This window comes from Bos javanicus, chromosome 3, assembly GCF_032452875.1.
Source record: "Bos javanicus breed banteng chromosome 3, ARS-OSU_banteng_1.0, whole genome shotgun sequence".
NCBI classification, from domain to species: Eukaryota; Metazoa; Chordata; class Mammalia; order Artiodactyla; family Bovidae; genus Bos; species Bos javanicus.
Window position 1 is genome coordinate 83,828,053 of NC_083870.1, and position 18,338 is coordinate 83,846,390.

At 40.3% G+C, this 18,338-nt stretch overlaps 1 protein-coding gene across 4 annotated transcripts in view; it reads right to left on the reverse strand.

The window, feature by feature from the left end:
• PATJ (PATJ crumbs cell polarity complex component) overlaps positions 1-18,338 on the reverse strand; it is a 389,489-nt gene that overhangs the window by 59,913 nt on the left and 311,238 nt on the right. The gene's annotated exons all lie outside the window — the stretch shown is intronic.

Genomic DNA, 18,338 nt, shown 5'->3' on the forward strand with positions numbered 1-18,338 from the left:
GTTGTGATTATGGCTGGTAAGTGACATTCTTCAGACCTAATTTATTTAGAATATGTTGAGAAAAAAAAAAATCTGGGAGCAGCAATAACTGAAGAAAATTGAACGCATGAGTTTTGTCAGAGAATTGGCTCCACACATTTTATGTATTTACCAGGAGGAAGCTGACAACTTGTTACTCCTGAACTTGCTGCAGTGAAGATTCTGGTTGTGCAGGACATGAGTCCAGGGGCAGGTTGTGCAGAATGGCAGACTCACATCATGCTCAGGCAGGCGTCAGCCCCTTCCCAGAAGTAATTTGTTCCTCACCTGGACTAGGTCACCTGATACCTGCCATTGTTTCGTCTGTCTCATTCACTGTCTGCTTCCTGATTCAGCAGTCAGCGTCACTGGCTCAGTGAGTCTACCTACCAGTACCAATGACTTCTTTTACACTGTATCGTTTGTTTATTTTTTGTTATTAAGCTCTCTGTGTTCTTCATATATATATATATATATTATTGGAGTATAATTGCTTTTTACTCTTGTGTTAGTTTACATTGTACAGAGAAGTGAATCACTATATGTACACATATATCCGCTCCCTCTTAGACCTCCCTACCACCTAAGCAACCTATTAATCATTTCCCTGTGGGTGGGTTGCTGGCTTTTGCTGAAAGAAGCTGTAGAGACAAATGATTATGAGCTAGGCCTCTGGAGTCAAACTTAGTCCAAATCCTGGTCCTGCTACTTCTGGCCATAGGAAAACTGTTAACCTCTCAGCTTTCTCATTTTATATGGTTTAAACAATATTACCTATACATAAAGCTTCATGTAGAATGCCAGCACACAGTAAGGAAGTGGTAACATCTCACTTACGTAACATCGGTGCCAAAGAGGCCACACACTTTCCACTTGTGCCATTTAGTCCTCATAACAACTAAGCAAGTTCAGCATTATTAGTCTCATGTACAGTTAGGGAAAAGAAGGCTCAGAAGGGTCAGACCTGACCAGGTCTTTGCAGCTTCTAAGGAAGAAAGGTGAAATTGCAATTTGGGATGACTATTTAACACCAAAATCTGTGTTCCTACCACTATTGCAAGCTTCTCATCTGCTTTAAATATTTTATTTTGTATTTGTCTAAAAATGAACTTGGGATTTTCCAAATGGCATCAATTCTGTTGCAATACTTGTCTCCTTCCTTCCTTCATCTTTTTAGTCCTCTTTCTGTGTACCTGTATTATTCATTGAACAATTTTTTTTACTGGAGTAGAAGTTACTATTTCTATATAATGTATCACATTATATATAATGTATCACATTATATACAAGTGATAAATCAATGTTTAAAATAAAAAGGGTTCAATCCAAGACAACAGATTAATTTCTCCTAACCAATGGCAGACTTGAGAATCATTTATAGATAACCAAGATTGATATACACACACATATATATATATATATACATATATATGTATATATATAAACTAATTTCCTCTTGGTAGTTGTGTGACTTTCATTGGGACAATAGGAATTTAAGTAAGATGGCCTGTTTACTTACTGCCTGAGATAAGACCAATAGTTTCCCGTGGATACTCTAAATTATTCATTTGACTTGCCAACTCTAGAGCCAGAGAATTTGAAACAGTGAGTTGGAGAGCCTCTTAAATAATGAGTTTCCCCCAAATAGAAGGGAAAGGCAAGATTTCAGAGACATAGGAAAATCTTCTGCATAAAAACTTCTCTCTCACCAGCCTGTATCTGAGACATGTCTAACTTGAAAAAAAAAAAAAATGCCTTTATTCCACAATTAGGGATAACATTAAAAAAACAGACAGCCAGAAAGAAGGAGCTGGTTAGGGGATTCATCACATTGTTTAAGGAACCACTGTCCTAATGTCTCCATTCCTAAAAGAATAGTATTTATTTATTTTAAAATATAAAGAAAATTCGTACATGTATTAGACCCAAAATAATATACACTGAGAAGTTTCTCCCCAGCATCTGTACTTCACTCAATTTCCCTAACCAGAAACATACAGTAATAAGTTTCCTGTATATTTTTACAGTTATTCTATATATCTATATTTGGAAAGTACCAACGGTACAAAATGCTTGAAGGCTGTACCCTCTTTAAGCTCCCTCCTTTGTTTCATGAAATTCTACTAGAGCCAGCCAAGAGTCACCTCTTTTTTCAAACTTTCCCTGACTCTCTTGCCTGGTTAAGTGGATCAACCTGTCTGGTGGTCACTACTACATCTTAGTATTATTGAAATTACGGTATTGTGATGGCTTGTTCATAGACCTAGGTCCTGTACCACCTCTTACCCTCAGTGGAACCCTTCCAGATGGGAACTGTTACCAACTCCTCTCTATATCCTGGTGCTGAGCCCAATGTAAGCCTTCAATAAATGTTTGCTAAATGATTATCAAGAAGTTAGTTGTAGATGGAAAAAGGCATCAAAATGACCCAGAAAGAGGAGGCTGGCAGGGTTAGCATGTCATAATCTTACTCTAACCCAAACAAGTTTCTGATGGTAAAAGTGATACACAACCAAAATATCCATCACAAATGGATATTAAATCCATCTGAATTTCCAGAAGATTTACTTCAGCTTGGAGAGCAATTTTACAAAGCCAAGTATGGGGGACTTAATTATCACAGAGCCCCACAAAAATCACAAACACCTCCAGGGGGATTTAAACTGAATTGCTGGAAAAGAATTTCACAGCACGCAGTAACATATTCTTGAATAGAGTCAGAGTCATCAGACATTTCAGCCCATCAATCACCATTGTCTTTACTGTGTAAGCTGCCAACAAGTAGATAAAGTAACTCATAAACACACCAGTCATTCTAGCAAAAGAAAGTTTTACTGTTGTCACAATAGGCCTATAACACTTAAAGAAGCCATGTGTTAGAAAAATTAAGGATCTCCTGTGAACTGAAGCACCTTTGTACGGGTGAACTACTTCCATAGAATGACATTTTACAGTTTTCATTTCTAGATATTCAGTGGATTGTTTTAACAAGCATTTTAGGATGAAACTTTGATAAAGAATTGTATAACAGATATTATTATTGGGTTGGCCAAAAAGTTCACTTAGTTTTAAGTAATAATAAGACACGTTTTCCATTTTTACCAAGGACTTTATTGAACAACATATTCACTGAACCAATTGGTCAACTCAATATAAAGAACTGTATATAATATGGCTTAATTTTACTGCTTGAAGGCACATTTAACTTAATTTTGATCACTCTGGAATTAAACTTAAACTTTGTCATACTCATAAAAGTTCCCATATCCACTCCTAAGGGACATTTTAACTACAGGAAAGTTTCATATTAAACTTCACATTTAGGTGGAAAATATATTTACCAATAATCCATAAAAATGTTATATCCTTTTTTCCTGCTTTATGGGGAAAAAATCCCTCCTAATAAGAAAGATCTATGAAGACTAAAAGAATAATTTAAAATGTTATATATAAAATGGGCATTTTTGTTCCTTTGGCAGAAGTAATGGTTCATGTCTGCAGCCTTAGAGGATTAATGCTCCTTTTAAACATCATTTAATAAAGTTCCCCTCTATGGCTGTCAAAGTTCAAAAATCATGCAGACATGTCTTCTATACTATAGACCACCTTCTCAGCAGGAAAGTCAAATCAATGGGTAGTAAAAGGTGCAAACCAAAACTACATTAAACTCTATATTGAAAAACACATGTAGAAGTATTAAGTTACTAATCTGTGATGTCTATGGCCATTACAGAGTTCAAAAAGAAAGTGTGGGTTGAAACTGCTAAAGTATATCTCACTTTGAGCAAAGTCAATAGGCTCCAAACTGTATTAATACAAATACATGGAGGAATGTTTAAGAACATGATTCTTTGCTATTATAAATCCTTTGTGACCATATTCTTTAAAAACCAAGCTTTCCTATTATATTTCAATTAGAATGTGATTTGAGCTTTGATGCAAAGAGAGGTTTAAAAAAAAAAGGCAGTAGAGTATGGAAGAAGGACCCAGAAATAAAATGAGTCAAATTTTCTGACAGCTCTGCAGTAGCCAATTCTGCAAGAACCACTTTGTTCATGATACATCATTATCACCAAAGCACAGAGCTGAGCTACATGACTTTTAAAGTCATTCCAGCTCTAAAACTTTAGACCTTGATGAACCCAGCAAAGCAGAGAAAATCTTTGTTTTACACAGATGTTTAGGCTTTGCCTAGGAATAAGACCTCCTTCTAACTAATAGACCAGAAGAATCCCAAATCTTATAGGCTAAGAGAGATCAGAAAGATGGAAGCGGGATCACAGTGGATTAGTTATCTATTGCGGCAAAACACAGGGGCTTAAAATGAAAGCTAACCATTTGTTTGTTCATAGTTCTGTGGGGTGAAGCTTAGGGCTGGGCTCAGCTGGCCAGTTCTGCTCTACGCTGTGTTAGTTGGGCTCTCCTGGGAGTTTGCAGTTAGGTTGGCCGGGGCTTCAGCTGGGATGGCTGGGTCACTCTTCCTCCAAGCACTGTCTCCACATGGTATGTCTGCCTCCTGGAAGCCAGTCCAGGCTTGTTCTCAAGGTAGCAGTATTTTAAGAGGACAAGAGCTAAGCAGCAAAGCCTCTCAATACCACCTGGAAGCCACAAAATGCCACTTTCACTACTATCGGCCAAAGCAAGTCAGTGGGTCAGCTCACATTCAGTCTGTAAAGAGCTGCACGAAATTTCTGGTCAATTTTATCTACTGTAGACTTATCAAGTTGACCAGAGGACTCTTCCAGCCTGTAAACAATGGAAGTGAAGTTGCTCAGCCGTGTGCTACTCTCTGTGATCCCATGGACTTTAGCCTACCAGGCTCCTCCGTCCATGGAATTTTCCAGGCAAGAGTACTGGAGTGGGTTGCCATTTCCTTCTCCAGGGGATCTTCCCAACCCGGGGATCGAACCCAGGTCTTCCGTATTGCAGGCAGACAGACGCTTTACCCCCTGAGCCACCAGGCAGCAACATATGGTGGAGTGGTCTTGGCTATGGCCATAAAAACCTGTGTTCAGATTTTAGCTCTGCCACTTATCATAACTTTGTGGTATTTCTATTAAGTTAGTAACCTGTCTGGACCAGTGTTTTTATCTCTGTAAAACAGAACTCAAATCCTACGTGCTAGAGTTTGAGGAGGAAATAAGATTATATATGTACCTGAGGTCACAAAGTGTTGAACACAACTTAGCGACTTGAACAATAATGTCAAACAAAGTGTCAGCCAAATAGACGTTAAATAACTGCTAATGAGGGCTCCCAGTGCATATATGTATAAGATTTAAGAGGCACATCTGGTATATGAAGGACAAAATACATATATGTCAGAGTGGTCAAAATTCATGACTCTAAGGATGAATGACACCAGTTTTCGCCCATATTTTTTAATTTCTATTTTTTCTGTTATATTGGTAATCCTAGAAGATAACTGATTGCTTCTTTTCCAAGAAAGATTATGCAACAAGGATATTTTAGGTTATTTTTTTCTCAAGTCATGGACTGTTCAGGGCTAAGTTCAATGGACCATCCAAATGCCAATAAGATATAAACCAGATTATAAGAGTCCTGTTCCTAAATATTTTTATTTTTCTATTTCAATTAAGTTGAAACATATTTTGTGTGGATTACATATTTGCAAATTCCCCTACTTCCCCAAATACATGGTGCACTCCTGGTAATTTGTGGACATAAGCAGAGTGGGGAAACATTTTAGTTGCTAGCTTCATTTGTTCATAGCTGAGGTATAACAAGGCAACATTATGCTTTCTTGTTTCAGCTTGCAGACCGGAAACAAGCTTCCTTTCAATAGTCTTTTTTAGTGCCATGTGTTTTGCATTTTTGTGCTGTTATGGGCCTGACCAAGAAAATACATGTGTTAGACAACCTTCGCTCAATTATGAGTTATATAGAGCTGTTTGCCATTCAATGTTAATGAATCAACAATATGTAGTGAATTAAGTATCTTTAATCAGAAACACACATAAAACAAAGTTATATATTTCTCATCTGTTAAAAATGTTGTAACCAGAGGTTGGAGGAGGAATCTAACCCTATCTTTCCTCTAGAAGTAATGGTTTAGTATTCATTAATTCAGGGTTTGCTGCATCTTTATATACCATAATTACCATGAATAACAAGAATTGACCGTACTTCCTCCTTTTCCCTGGCGATACTTCACTACATCAAAACTGAGAAGCCTAACGTGAAACCTGATAAAAGCAGAAAGGTGGACAAATGCTATCTATTATAGAGATGGCAGGACTCATGTGGACAAAGGCAGTCCTCTGTTGTTCTTGCTACACTGAGGCAGTGGGTTGTAATCCAAGGTTGGAAGAATTAATGCACTTTTCTTATGCTATGGCATGTATTATTATGCTTATACTCAGTGCGTTTTGTGGATCTATATTTTTTGAACCAATTACAAAGGTAAAATGCAAAGATGGTTCAAAACAAGTTGAAAAGTAACTAATCTTCCGCACTTTCAACAGACCAAGAATTTTTCCCCTTCTTTGATGCAAAAAGTAGTTGACATGCCCTCATTGATTCATAAGAAGCAAAAAGTTAGGAGGTTACTTTCAATATCTCATAAGGACATGCAGGACCCAAGGCAGAATATAGTCAATAATTGTCATAGTTCCTTTAAGACAATTTTTTTTTCATTTTACTTAACAATTTTATAATTTGGCATACATTTAATGTACTGCTTTCCCACCATGGATACAATAAGATTATTATTTACGAAGAAGTATAGTATTTGCCAAATTGATGCAGCTTTGCTTGCCAACTTCAAAGAGTGAATATAAAATTGTTTCTGTTCAGAGAACCTGAGAAGGTTATAGTTATACAGGGGAAGCCAGCAACAGTCAAAGGAACTTATCTATCATTCTTGGAATCACAGTTTTTAAAATCTGGATTCTCTATTCTGCTCACGTTTTAACAGAATTCACTACACAGATTTTCCAAGAATCTCAGAACAGTCTTCATAAAACTGCTACACAAGGAACGAAGAGTCTATTTACATCCTAATCTCAATTTATTCATCTATTCTAATGTGCTTGGGGTAGGATATGAAGATCTATACCTATCAACCTTTCCTTCAAAGTGAAGGAAAAGGGATCACAGTGTTCAGTACCTGTTATTTTGGAACACGGATATATTCTCAGGTAATAAACTATAGACAACAAAATTAATCATTAAGTCAGCAATAGAGATAGAGGTTCTTTTGCCATAAAAAGCAAGAGTAAGGATTAAACGATCAGTTACACAGCAAGCAATAACACCAGTGTGTGTGTGTGTGTGTGTGTGTGTGTGTGTGTGTGTGTGTGTGTGTTAAAGCAATGGACTAGGTAAGCTATCCTAAAACTCAAACTCAAGGATTGCAAATTCTTGCACACTATTTACAGAAAACTAAAATGTGGAATGAAAATCACAGCAATAAAATAGCTAACAGAAGAATTTCTCTGAATATATAAAAATGTTTCACATTTTAAGACTTTGAAAAGCTTTCTCTTCAAGCTCAGAAAAGAAACTGCTTTATATTTACTTAAAATGGAGTTCCTTTGCCAAGTCTGATTTAACAAAAAGTTGATACTCATCAATATGAATATAATTTTTCATACTGAAATATAGGTTTAAGGAAATGGTATAATATTTGCATTAAAGTTTATAAGTCCCTATAGTTCCATCTGGTACTTATTTATCTAAATTTTACTCAGCTTGCATAATATTTTTGCTTATGGTCATATTCTTTAAGATCAGAAATGCCCAAATCTGGAAATTCAGAGGCCCTATTCGTTAACATTCTTTCAGTGTGATTCATAGACATTTTGCAAACTTTGCTTTGATTTAAAATAAAACTAAGGTAATAAGATGTTTTGTATAAAAATATATGACTTAAGCAATAACAATAAAAGGAACTTGGCTTTAGGGGATTACACGCCAAAGCAAACCACACTCCTCATGAAATAGACTGTGCAAAGTTCATTTGAAGGGGAATAGCAAAATAAAACACTTAATCAAATATAAAATAGCTTTTTACTCTGCTTACTTTAAAAAATATCTAGTGCTTCAAGTTGCCACAGTCCTACAGTTAAACAGTGAGAAGCTGTAACAGCTAAACAATGGCAGGTGACATGCTGAAGTCTTAAACCAGGTCACTTCAGAAGCTGACACATGGTTTCAGCTAAAGGACAGATACTCTTCACTTCAGTTTCTAGATGGAAGAACTTCACTACATAGTATCCAAATGTGAGAGTTCTTCTACCGTGAGATTCTTGCTAATGTATCTCTGCCCTAGAGAACTTACGTTCAACAAGAATGAATTAAATTGGTACTAAATCAGGAAGTGACAAAAAAAATACAGGTATAGGAGAGAAATTACAAGATTCTGAATATGACATTCCCAGTCTTTTTTGTCATTGGTTGCTAAGTCATGTTCAACTCCTTTGTCACCTCATGCGCTGTAGCCCACCAGGCTCCTCTATCCATGGGATTTTCTAGGCAAGAATACTGGAGTGGGTTACTATGCCCTCCTCCAGGGGATCTTCCTGACCCAGGGATCAAACCTGCATCTCCCACACTGGCAGGCAGACTCTTAACTACTGAACCTCTTGGGAGGCCCAAGAAAGACTGCTGTTGTTTAAGAACACCTAAATTTTACAATCTATCCTGGGAATCCACTGACCTCATTTACAACAGGATGGTACCAAGAATAGAAAGATAAAACAACTGCTCTAGTCTAATCGTATTCCTCTTGCAAAGAGATAAGCTACCTCCAGACCCAGAAGAATACCAGTATAGCAACCAGGACTTATATTTATGAACGTTCCTTTGCAAAAGTGATAACAATTACCAGTTTCCCTAAAACAAAACAACAGCACAATAATTATAGAACCTTATTCTCTAGTTTAAAAAACTTAAGATTCCAAAGTTTTAAGAAATTTGTGAGATAGGAATGCAAAGGGTGGGAAGATAATGCATTTTCTTATATTGTCATCATTTTGAAAAAGAGAATTAAAATGGTAAATGTTCCATCCTGATTAAAAACCAAAGCCTGGAACTTCCCTGGTGGTCCAGTGGCTAAGACTCTGCATTCCCAATGCGAGGGGCCAAGTTTGATCCATGGTCAGGGAACTAGATCCCACATGCCACAACTAAGCCCTGGCACAGCCAAATAAAATGAATACATTTTGAAAAGCAAAAAACAAACAAAAAAGCCTAATAATACTAATATTTTTGCAGAGTGGCCACCTGCACTTGTCAAAATATTCCCTGAGATGGGGCACTCACTATTCCCAGGACGTTCATTTCTTTTTTTTTAATATAAATTTATTTCTTTTAATTGGAGGCTAATTACTTTACAATATTGTATTGGTTTTGCCATACATCAACATGAATTTGCCATGGGTATACACGTGTTCCCCATCCTGAACCCCGCTCCCACCTCCCTCCCCATACCATCCCTCTGGGTCGTCTCAGTGCACCAGCCCCAAGCATCCAGTATCATGCATCAAACCTGGACTGGTGATTCGTTTCATATATGATATTATACATGTTTCAATGCCATTTCATCTTTGATCAGCTGATGCTTAGAAAGTTCTTCCTTAAAATAATGTGAAGCTTGTTTTTCACTGAGTCCCTTGGGAGTATCTGAATTGTTCTCATCCTTCATCCACAAGAAGATAACCTTATGTGTTTGCAGAAAGTCATCATTGTCCTTTCTGGTCTTCCCTTTTGCAGTCTGTTCAGTTATTCCTGAGATAATGTGGTTTCAACAATATTCTTGTGAACCACATAATTATGCCCCCAAATGAACAGAATACTCTAGCTTATAGTTAAAACTGGTCAGAGAAGCACTCCAGACAGATGTAACAGTATGTGCAAAAGCTTTGCATCAAGAGGAAACAAGACTCATTAAAGGAGCTAAATGAGGCTGACAGGGCTGGAATTCACAGTGCGCGTGATGAGGCCAGATGGAGTCATGTTTTTAAGTGCACAAGGCAAAATAAGGTGGAAGAAACACAAGCTGGAATCAAGATTGCCGGGAGAAATATCAATCACCTCAGATATGCAGATGACACCACCCTTATGGCAGAAAGTGAAGAGGAACTCAAAAGCCTCTTGATGAAGGTGAAAGAGGGAGTGAAAAAGTTGGCTTAAAACTCAACATTCAGAAAATGAAGATCATGGCATCTGGTCCCATCACTTCATGGGAAATAGATGGGGAAACAGTGGAAACAGTGTCAGACTTTATTTTGGGGGCTCCAAAATCACTACAGATGGTGACCGCAGCATGAAATTAAAAGACGCTTACTCCTTGGAAGGAAAGTTATGACCAACCTAGATAGCATATTCAAAAGCAGAGATATTACTTTGCCAACAAAGGTCTGTCTAGTCAAGGCTATGGTTTTTCCAATGGTCATGTATGGATGTGAGAGTTGGACTGTGAAGAAGGCTGAGCGCCGAAGAATTGAGGCCTTTGAACTGTGGTGTTGGAGAAGACTCTTGAGAGTCCCTTGGACTGCAAGGAGATCCAACCAGTCCATTCTGAAGGAGATCAGCCCTGGGATGTCTTTGGAAGGAATGATGCTAAAGCTGAAACTCCAGTACTTTGGCCACCTCATGCGAAGAGTTGACTCACTGGAAAAGACTCTGATGCTGGAAGGGATTGGGGGCAGGAGGAGAAGGGGACGACAGAGGATGAGATGGCTGGATGGCATCACTGACTCAATGGACGTGAGTCTGAGTGAACTCCGGGAGTTGGTGATGGACAGGGAGGCCTGGCGTGCTGCGATTCATGGGGTCGCAAAGAGTCAGACACGACTGAGCGACTGAACTGAACTGAAAGATACAAAGGGCTTCCCTGGTGGCTCAGGCGGTTAAAGCGTCTGCCTGCTGTGTGGGAGACTCGGGTTCGATCCCTGGGTTGGGAAGATCCCCTGGAGAAGGAAATGGCAACCCACTCCAGTACTCTTGCCTGGAAAATTCCACGGACTGAGGAGCCTGGTGGGTTGCAGCCCATGGGGTTGCAAAGGTTGCCCCCCACCTTCTCCCTCTCGACCCTCCCGCTCCGTGGAGGACAGCGGCTCCTCCATTGCCCGGGGACCTGCCGAGGCCAGGGCCGAGGACACACCACCGCCTGCCCACAGAGAGGTGGAGCCCGCAGAGGGAAAAGAGCCAGGGTGCCACGGACCACCACCACCGCCTGGCCCGCCGGTGGGCAGCCGGAGCGACAAACCCTGTATCGAGGGCTGACTTTCAATAGATCGCAGCGAGGTCACAAAGATGCAAAATAAAATAAAGCAGGCCTGTTCTCAAGGAGCTCAGAGTTTGGCGGGTGAGATGGATAACTCCCTTTTTCAGGTGAAGGTTGATGACACAGAGGGGTAGTGCTAGGAAAGGGGCCCAAATACTGAGGCTTTTGAGTCAGATCATCTGATTAAACTCCAACTGGACCAACTGCTAGATTTATACCCTTGGAGAAGTTACCTAACTTATCTGTATCTTGGTTTCCTTGCCTATAAAATGGGGATAGTACTACTACTTCTCCTATGGGGTTGTTGTGAAGAATAAATGAGATGATATTTATTAATTATATATTAAGAACAGTGCTGGGATCATTTTTTTTTAATTTTATTTTTAAACTTTACATAATTGTATTAGTTTTGCCAAATATCAAAATGAATCCGCCACAGGTATACATGTGTTCCCCATCCTGAACCCCAAACAAATAACTAATTATCTGGAAAGAGTCATGTTTCTCAGTGTTCAGATCAGATCAGATCAGTCGCTCAGTCGTGTCCGACTCTTTGCGACCCCATGAATCGCAGCACGCCAGGCCTCCCTGTCCATCACCAACTCCCGGAGTTCATTCAGACTCACGTCCATCCAGTCAGTGATGCCATCCAGCCATCTCATTCTCTGTCGTCCCCTTCTCCTCCTGCCCCCAATCCCTCCCACCATCAGAGTCTTTTCCAATGAGTCAACTCTTCGCATGAGGTGGCCAAAGGACTGGAGTTTCAGCTTTAGCATCAGTCCTTCCAAAGAAATCCCAGGGCTGATCTCCTTCAGAATGGACTGGTTGGATCTCCTTGCAGTCCAAGGGACTCTCAAGAGTCTTCTCCAACAGCACACTTAAAAAGCATCAGTTCTTTGGCGCTCAGCCTTCTTCACAGTCCAACTCTCACATCCATACATGACCACAGGAAAAACCATAGCCTTGACTAGACAGACCTTTGTTGGCAAAGTAATGTCTCTGCTTTTCAATATGCTATCTAGGTTAGTCATAACTTTCCTTCCAAGGAGTAAGCGTCTTTTAATTTCATGGCTGCAGTCACCATCTGTAGTGATTTTGGAGCCCAGAAAAATAAAGTCTGACACTGTTTCCACTGTTTCCCTATCTATTTCCCATGAAGTGGTGGGACCGGGTGCCATGATCTTCGTTTTCTGAATGTTGAGCTTTACGCCAACTTTTTCGCTCTCCACTTTCACTTTCATCAAGAGGCTTTTGAGTTCCTCTTCACTTTCTGCCATAAGGGTAGTGTCATCTGCATATCTGAGGTGATTGATACTTCTCCCGGCAATCTTGATTCCAGTTTGTGTTTCTTCCAGTCCAGCGCTTCTCATGATGTACTCTGCATAGAAGTTAAATAAACAGGGTGACAATATACAGCCTTGACAAACTCCTTTTCCTATTTGGAACCAGTCTGTTGTTCCATGTCCAGTTCTAACTGTTGCTTCCTGACCTGCATACAAATTTCTCAAGAGGCAGATCAGGTGGTCTGGTATTCCCATCTCTTTCAGAATTTTCCACAGTTTCTTGTGATCCACACAGTCAAAGGCTTTGGCATAGTCAATAAAGCAGAAATAGATGTTTTTCTGGAACTCTCTTGCTTTTTCAATGATCCAGCGGATATTGGCAATTTGATCTCTGGTTCCTCTGCCTTTTCTAAAACCAGCTTGAACATCAGGAAGTTCATGGTTCACATATTGCTGAAGCCTGGCTTGGAGAATTTTGAGCATTACTTTACTAGCATGTGAGATGAGTGCAATTGTGAGGTAGTTTGAGCATTCTTTGGCATTGCCTTTCTTTGGGATTGGAATGAAAACTGACCTTTTCCAGTCCTGTGGCCACTGCTGAGTTTTCCAAATTTGCTGGCATATTGAGTGCAGCACTTTCACAGCATCATCTTTCAGGATTTGAAATAACTCAACTGGAATTCCATCACCTCCACTAGCTTTGTTCATAGTGATGCTTTCTAAGGCCCACTTGACTTCACATTCCAGGATGTCTGGCTCTAGGTCAGTGATCACACCATCGTGATTATCTGGGTCATGAAGATCTTTTTTATACAGTTCGTCTGTGTATTCTTGCCATCTCTCAGTGTTCAGGTAAGGTACTAAAGACACAGAGATGAAGGGAGCAAAGGATCTACTTGAAGATAATATATTTAATAATAATAATTGCTGAACTCAATGTAGACGGGCACTAGGAAAATTTCTTTATATTCTTTATGTTAATTAATCTCCATACCAGCCTTAAGAGGTAGATTTGGTCATCACCATTATTTTACAAAGGAAGAAGCAGATTTAACTTAGAAAGTTTCTCTTGTCCAAGGCCCCACAATTAAAGATCTGGGATTCTGATACTGTAGAATTAGCATCATTACCCTGCTCTGCTTCCTGTTAGGTTTAATAGAAACATTGTGTATAGTCTGGGACCTTTAACAACAGTACTCAGAGAAAGAAAAACAGAGAGTGAGGGTCCTGGAGAAACTTACCTTCATTTCACTTCACTTGCTCAATCCCCAAAACATAGTTCAAGTCTGCCAACACCCTTTTTTTATCCCCTCTCTGGCTGTGCTATGTGGCATGCAGGTTCTTAGCTCCCTGACCAAGGATCGAACCCACATCCCCTCCAGTGGAAGTGTGGCTTAACCACTGGACCACCAAGGAAGTCCCAATAGCTAAGGAAGGAGAAGAACTTTATTTATTTATTTTGCCAATACTCTGAAATACTTTTCTTTCTCTTCTCTAGAATTCCCAAAGTTGATAATAAAATAACCCCAATTAATGACACTGGAGAGCTATATTTTAGTTTTTATAGGACACTGCAAATAAAACTTCTAATTAGTAAGCAAACATTTCTGATACCCAAAGGATTCAGGGATAGGTGTTAGCAATATGAGGCAAATATCATAAGAGGTAAGAGTCCTTGGTCTTTCATTTGGAAGAATATGCCAAGTCTCTGAGCCACAAGATTACATGCAAATTTGCTACTCCAAGACCAAAGAGGGGGCGTGAGAGAGACAGGATGAAAGCATGGCTAGATAAGATGGATGGAGGTAAATTTTAAAAAGAGGAATTAATATACTGTCTCTTTTATGTAATAGGCCTTATCTAGCTCCCTGGTTGCATGTCTCCCTCAAATTCTTATGTGGAAATCTTAGTGCCCCTCCTCAAAGGAGGCAGGGCCTTTGAGACGTGATAAATAAGGTTATGTATGGATGTGAGAGTTGGACTATAAAGAAAACTGAGCACCAAAGAATTGATGCTTTTGAACTGTGGTGTTGGAGAAGACTCTTGAGAGTCCCTTGGACTGCAAGGAGATCCAACCAGTCCATCCTAAAGGAGATCAGTCCTGGGTGTTCATTGGAAGGACTGATGCTGAAGCTGAAACTCCAATACTGTGGACACCTGATGTGAAGGCCAAAGGGTTAGGTGGCATCAAATGATGTCACCTCATTTGAAAAGACCCTGATGCTGGGAAAGATTGAGGGCAAGAGGAGAAGGGGATGACAGAGGATGAGATGGTTGGATGGCATCAACGACTCGATGGACATGGGTTTGGGTGAACTCCAGGAGTTGGTGATGGATAGGGAGGCCTGGTGTGCTGCGGTTCATGGAGTCACAAAGAGTAGGACATGACTGAGTGACTGAACTGAACTGAACTGAAGTAAGGTCATGAGGGCAAAGCCCTCGAGGATGAGTGCCCTAATAAAAGAGGCCCCACAGAACTCACTTGCTCCTTTCTCCATGGAAAGATATGAGAAACCTGTAGCCCGGAAGAGGGTCCTCATCCTACTGTGCTAGCACCTAGACTTCTAGCCTCCAGAACTATGAGAAATAAATTTCTGTTATTTTTAAACCATCCAGTCTGTGATGTTTTGTGACAGCAGCCTGAACAGACTAATGGCACCTGCTTATGAGAAACACACATAAAAACTAGCCTATATTGATTAAATCTAGAAAGTTCATGCAACAGTTTTAAACGAGTGTGTGAGCTCTTTAAGGGCAGGGTTGCTTCACTCAGCTTTGTATCCTCAGCAGTAAGCAAAGGCTAGCCTCTGAGCACACATGTGCTTCCTATCACACAAGAGCCAGACTCCCCAAAAGCAGACCTAGGAGCACATCATATGGTTCAAACAACAGAGACAAAGGTTGTCAAGGAGGATTGGGTCCAGGTGTGCTCATAAACCTTTCCAAAGGGGTCACTTCAGCATTACCTTGGTATTTTAAGAGGTCTATTTAGATGGCTGGCCGCAAATACAATGGGATACTAAGTGAGCTCTCTCTCTGTGATCTCAGAAACCATTTGTCTTGGCTCCAGATAAACTATTTATGGCAGATAGAACTGATGTGGTGTCAAGACCAAGTCCCAGAGGCTTAATACCTCTAAAGATGGCAAAAAACATCTGTTGGATACACAATAAAGAGGGCACAGAAACCTTAACTGGGACGGCTGGGGAAAAGCCTTAAGAAAGACCACCAGCCCTTAGAATACGCTAGCACCAGAGCTGAAATAAGGATGTGTCACATAATCAAAAGTCCAAAGGCAAGAACTTCTGTCAGCAGATCTCAACATTGTCTTGATTCCTTTTATACTGTCTCTTTGTTTGCTGACTGCCTGCTGGCTGGATGCATTTCTAGGACCTGCTTGGATAAAGTGACCTGGAGTGTCAATTAGCTGGTATATCCCATGTGACCTATGTCAAAATTTGGAGGTGGGGAAAGGAAAAAAGAAAGATACTTGTTGTGGTAAACACTGGATTTCTTTGTTAAAGCACCTTCCACCCTCCTGCTGTTCAGCCTCACCAAAATAACATGCCTATATATTACTTGTGAGTCAAGCTTAACAGCTTTTGATGAGGTACCTGAGGTTAGGAAATAAAAACTGTGTCTCATTTCTCATTTTTAAGTGGTGCTTATCCTTCCAAGGACAATGGGATTTACAGTCTCAAAAGGCAGAACCATATATTATGAACCTCAAGATGCTCTTAAAGAATTTTTTTTTGGTTGTCTCATGGTGGCAAGAGAAGCAGAGAATAGTATTTCTCAAACAGCCTCCCAACCAGGATGCAGGGGGTGCTGTCAAGCAGTGGAAGCCCTCGAGCTAGTGACCAGCAGCACAAACATACACGGTATTTAAGATCCAAGAGCAGACAGGTATAGCTAGCCAACCCTCACCAAGCAAAAAATCAAATTGATAACAACAAAAGAAGAAGGAAAATAAAAACAAATCAGCCAATAAACTCATTCAGTTAGGTCAGATATGCTGATTAAAGTCTTCCAACTTCCAAACAATCTAGTTTCTGTCTTATTTTAAGCAGTTATTAAGAGATTCATTTATTTACAAAAAATAAATCAGAGGGCTTTTTCTTTATGAAAGAATTCACTGAAGAATTTCCTTAAAATGTAATTTCTCTGGTTCATTTCAAATATAACTTTATACCAATTTCAATTTATTTCCTATTCAACAACATCTGCTTGAATGTTGAATGAGGAAATATGAGGCAATAGACCATGAGGGGGAAAATGAGGCAACAGACTATGAGAAGCAGACATCCCTAATGTTCACAGTCAACCAGCAATTTCTGAAAACCACCCCAATAATCTTAGTATATGATATATATGTGGATGGTCAACTATCAGCTCCAAGATCAGCTCAGGAGAGATCATGGAAGTTGGAGAAGCCAGGGAAGCCTTGCATTGGCGACTGGAGGAGGTACAGACTCTTGAGGAAGAAGCGGGAAGGTGTAGAAAGAGAGCAGGTTGAGGGGAGGTGAGCAGAGGCTGAGAGGCTGGAATGCACATGTGAGTCTGGGTAACTGTTCTGGTCCTTTGTCGGTGGTGTGTACCCTCCTGTGTACAGCAGGAACTCACTGGTGGTTGGAGGGATAGCCAAAGTGTTTCTATGGACTATTCAAAGGCCAGATCACACATAACTAGAAGGCATTATTAAAAACACAATTTGCAAATGTAACCTAGACCAAAATATGTAAAGGGAAGCTTCTAAGGAAGAGTTCACTTCTTTCCTCAATAACTAATGCTGAACAGGGAGTGTTCCAAGCCAGACCACAAAAAAGTAGAAAAGTCCTGGGACCTTAAGGAGCCAAAGACCCATGAACGAGCTGGGAGCTAAAACTGGCTGCTAAGCTGGCTAACTCCAAGTGTTCCGAATTCCACCCAGGCTGATGAAAACATCACCGTGGACACGGGAAGCCACATACAGCAGTTCCTGCCGGCACAGGCCAAGCAAGAGTAATGCAGGAAATAATTAGCTAGAACCCTGGAGAAAAATTTTAACACTATTTTAATCGAGCTGAAGGAAATAAAATCCTTTAATAAATAAACACAAGCCTCTGTGCACACTGAGGTTGAGGTGGCTCACTAGTAGGGTCAAATGAACTACTAGGGTTCTCTAGATAAGGCCTGATAGTGGGAGAGAGAGGGAGCATGACCAGGAAACACATAGAAGGCAGTAAGACCCTGGTTTCTGCAACATACGTTGTTCTTGAGTTGCCCTGTGCCTTAGGGAACTAATGTCCATCTAATCAAGGCTATGGTTTTTCCAGTGGTCATGTATGGATGTGAGAGTTGGACTGTGAAGAAAGCTGAGTGCTGAAGAATTGATGCTTTTGAAGTGTGGTGTTGGAGAAGACTCTTGAGAGTCCCTTGGACTGCAAGGAGATCCAACCAGTCCATCCTAAAGGAAATCAGTCCTGGGTGTTCATTGGAAGAACTGATGCTAAAGCTGAAACTCCAATACTTTGGCCACCTCATGCAAAGAGTTGACTCATTGGAAAAGACCCTGATGCTGGGAGGGATTGGGGGCAGGAGGAGAAGGGGATGACAGAGGATGAGATGGTTGGATGGCATCACCGACTCGATAGACATGAGTTTGAGTAAACTCCAGGAGTTGGTGATGGACAGGGAGGCCTGGCGTGCTGCGATTCATGGGGTCGCAAAGAGTCGGACACGACTGAGCAACTGAACTAACTAACCAGGGAACTAATGTTCATTACAGGAAAATAGAGCAGGATCTC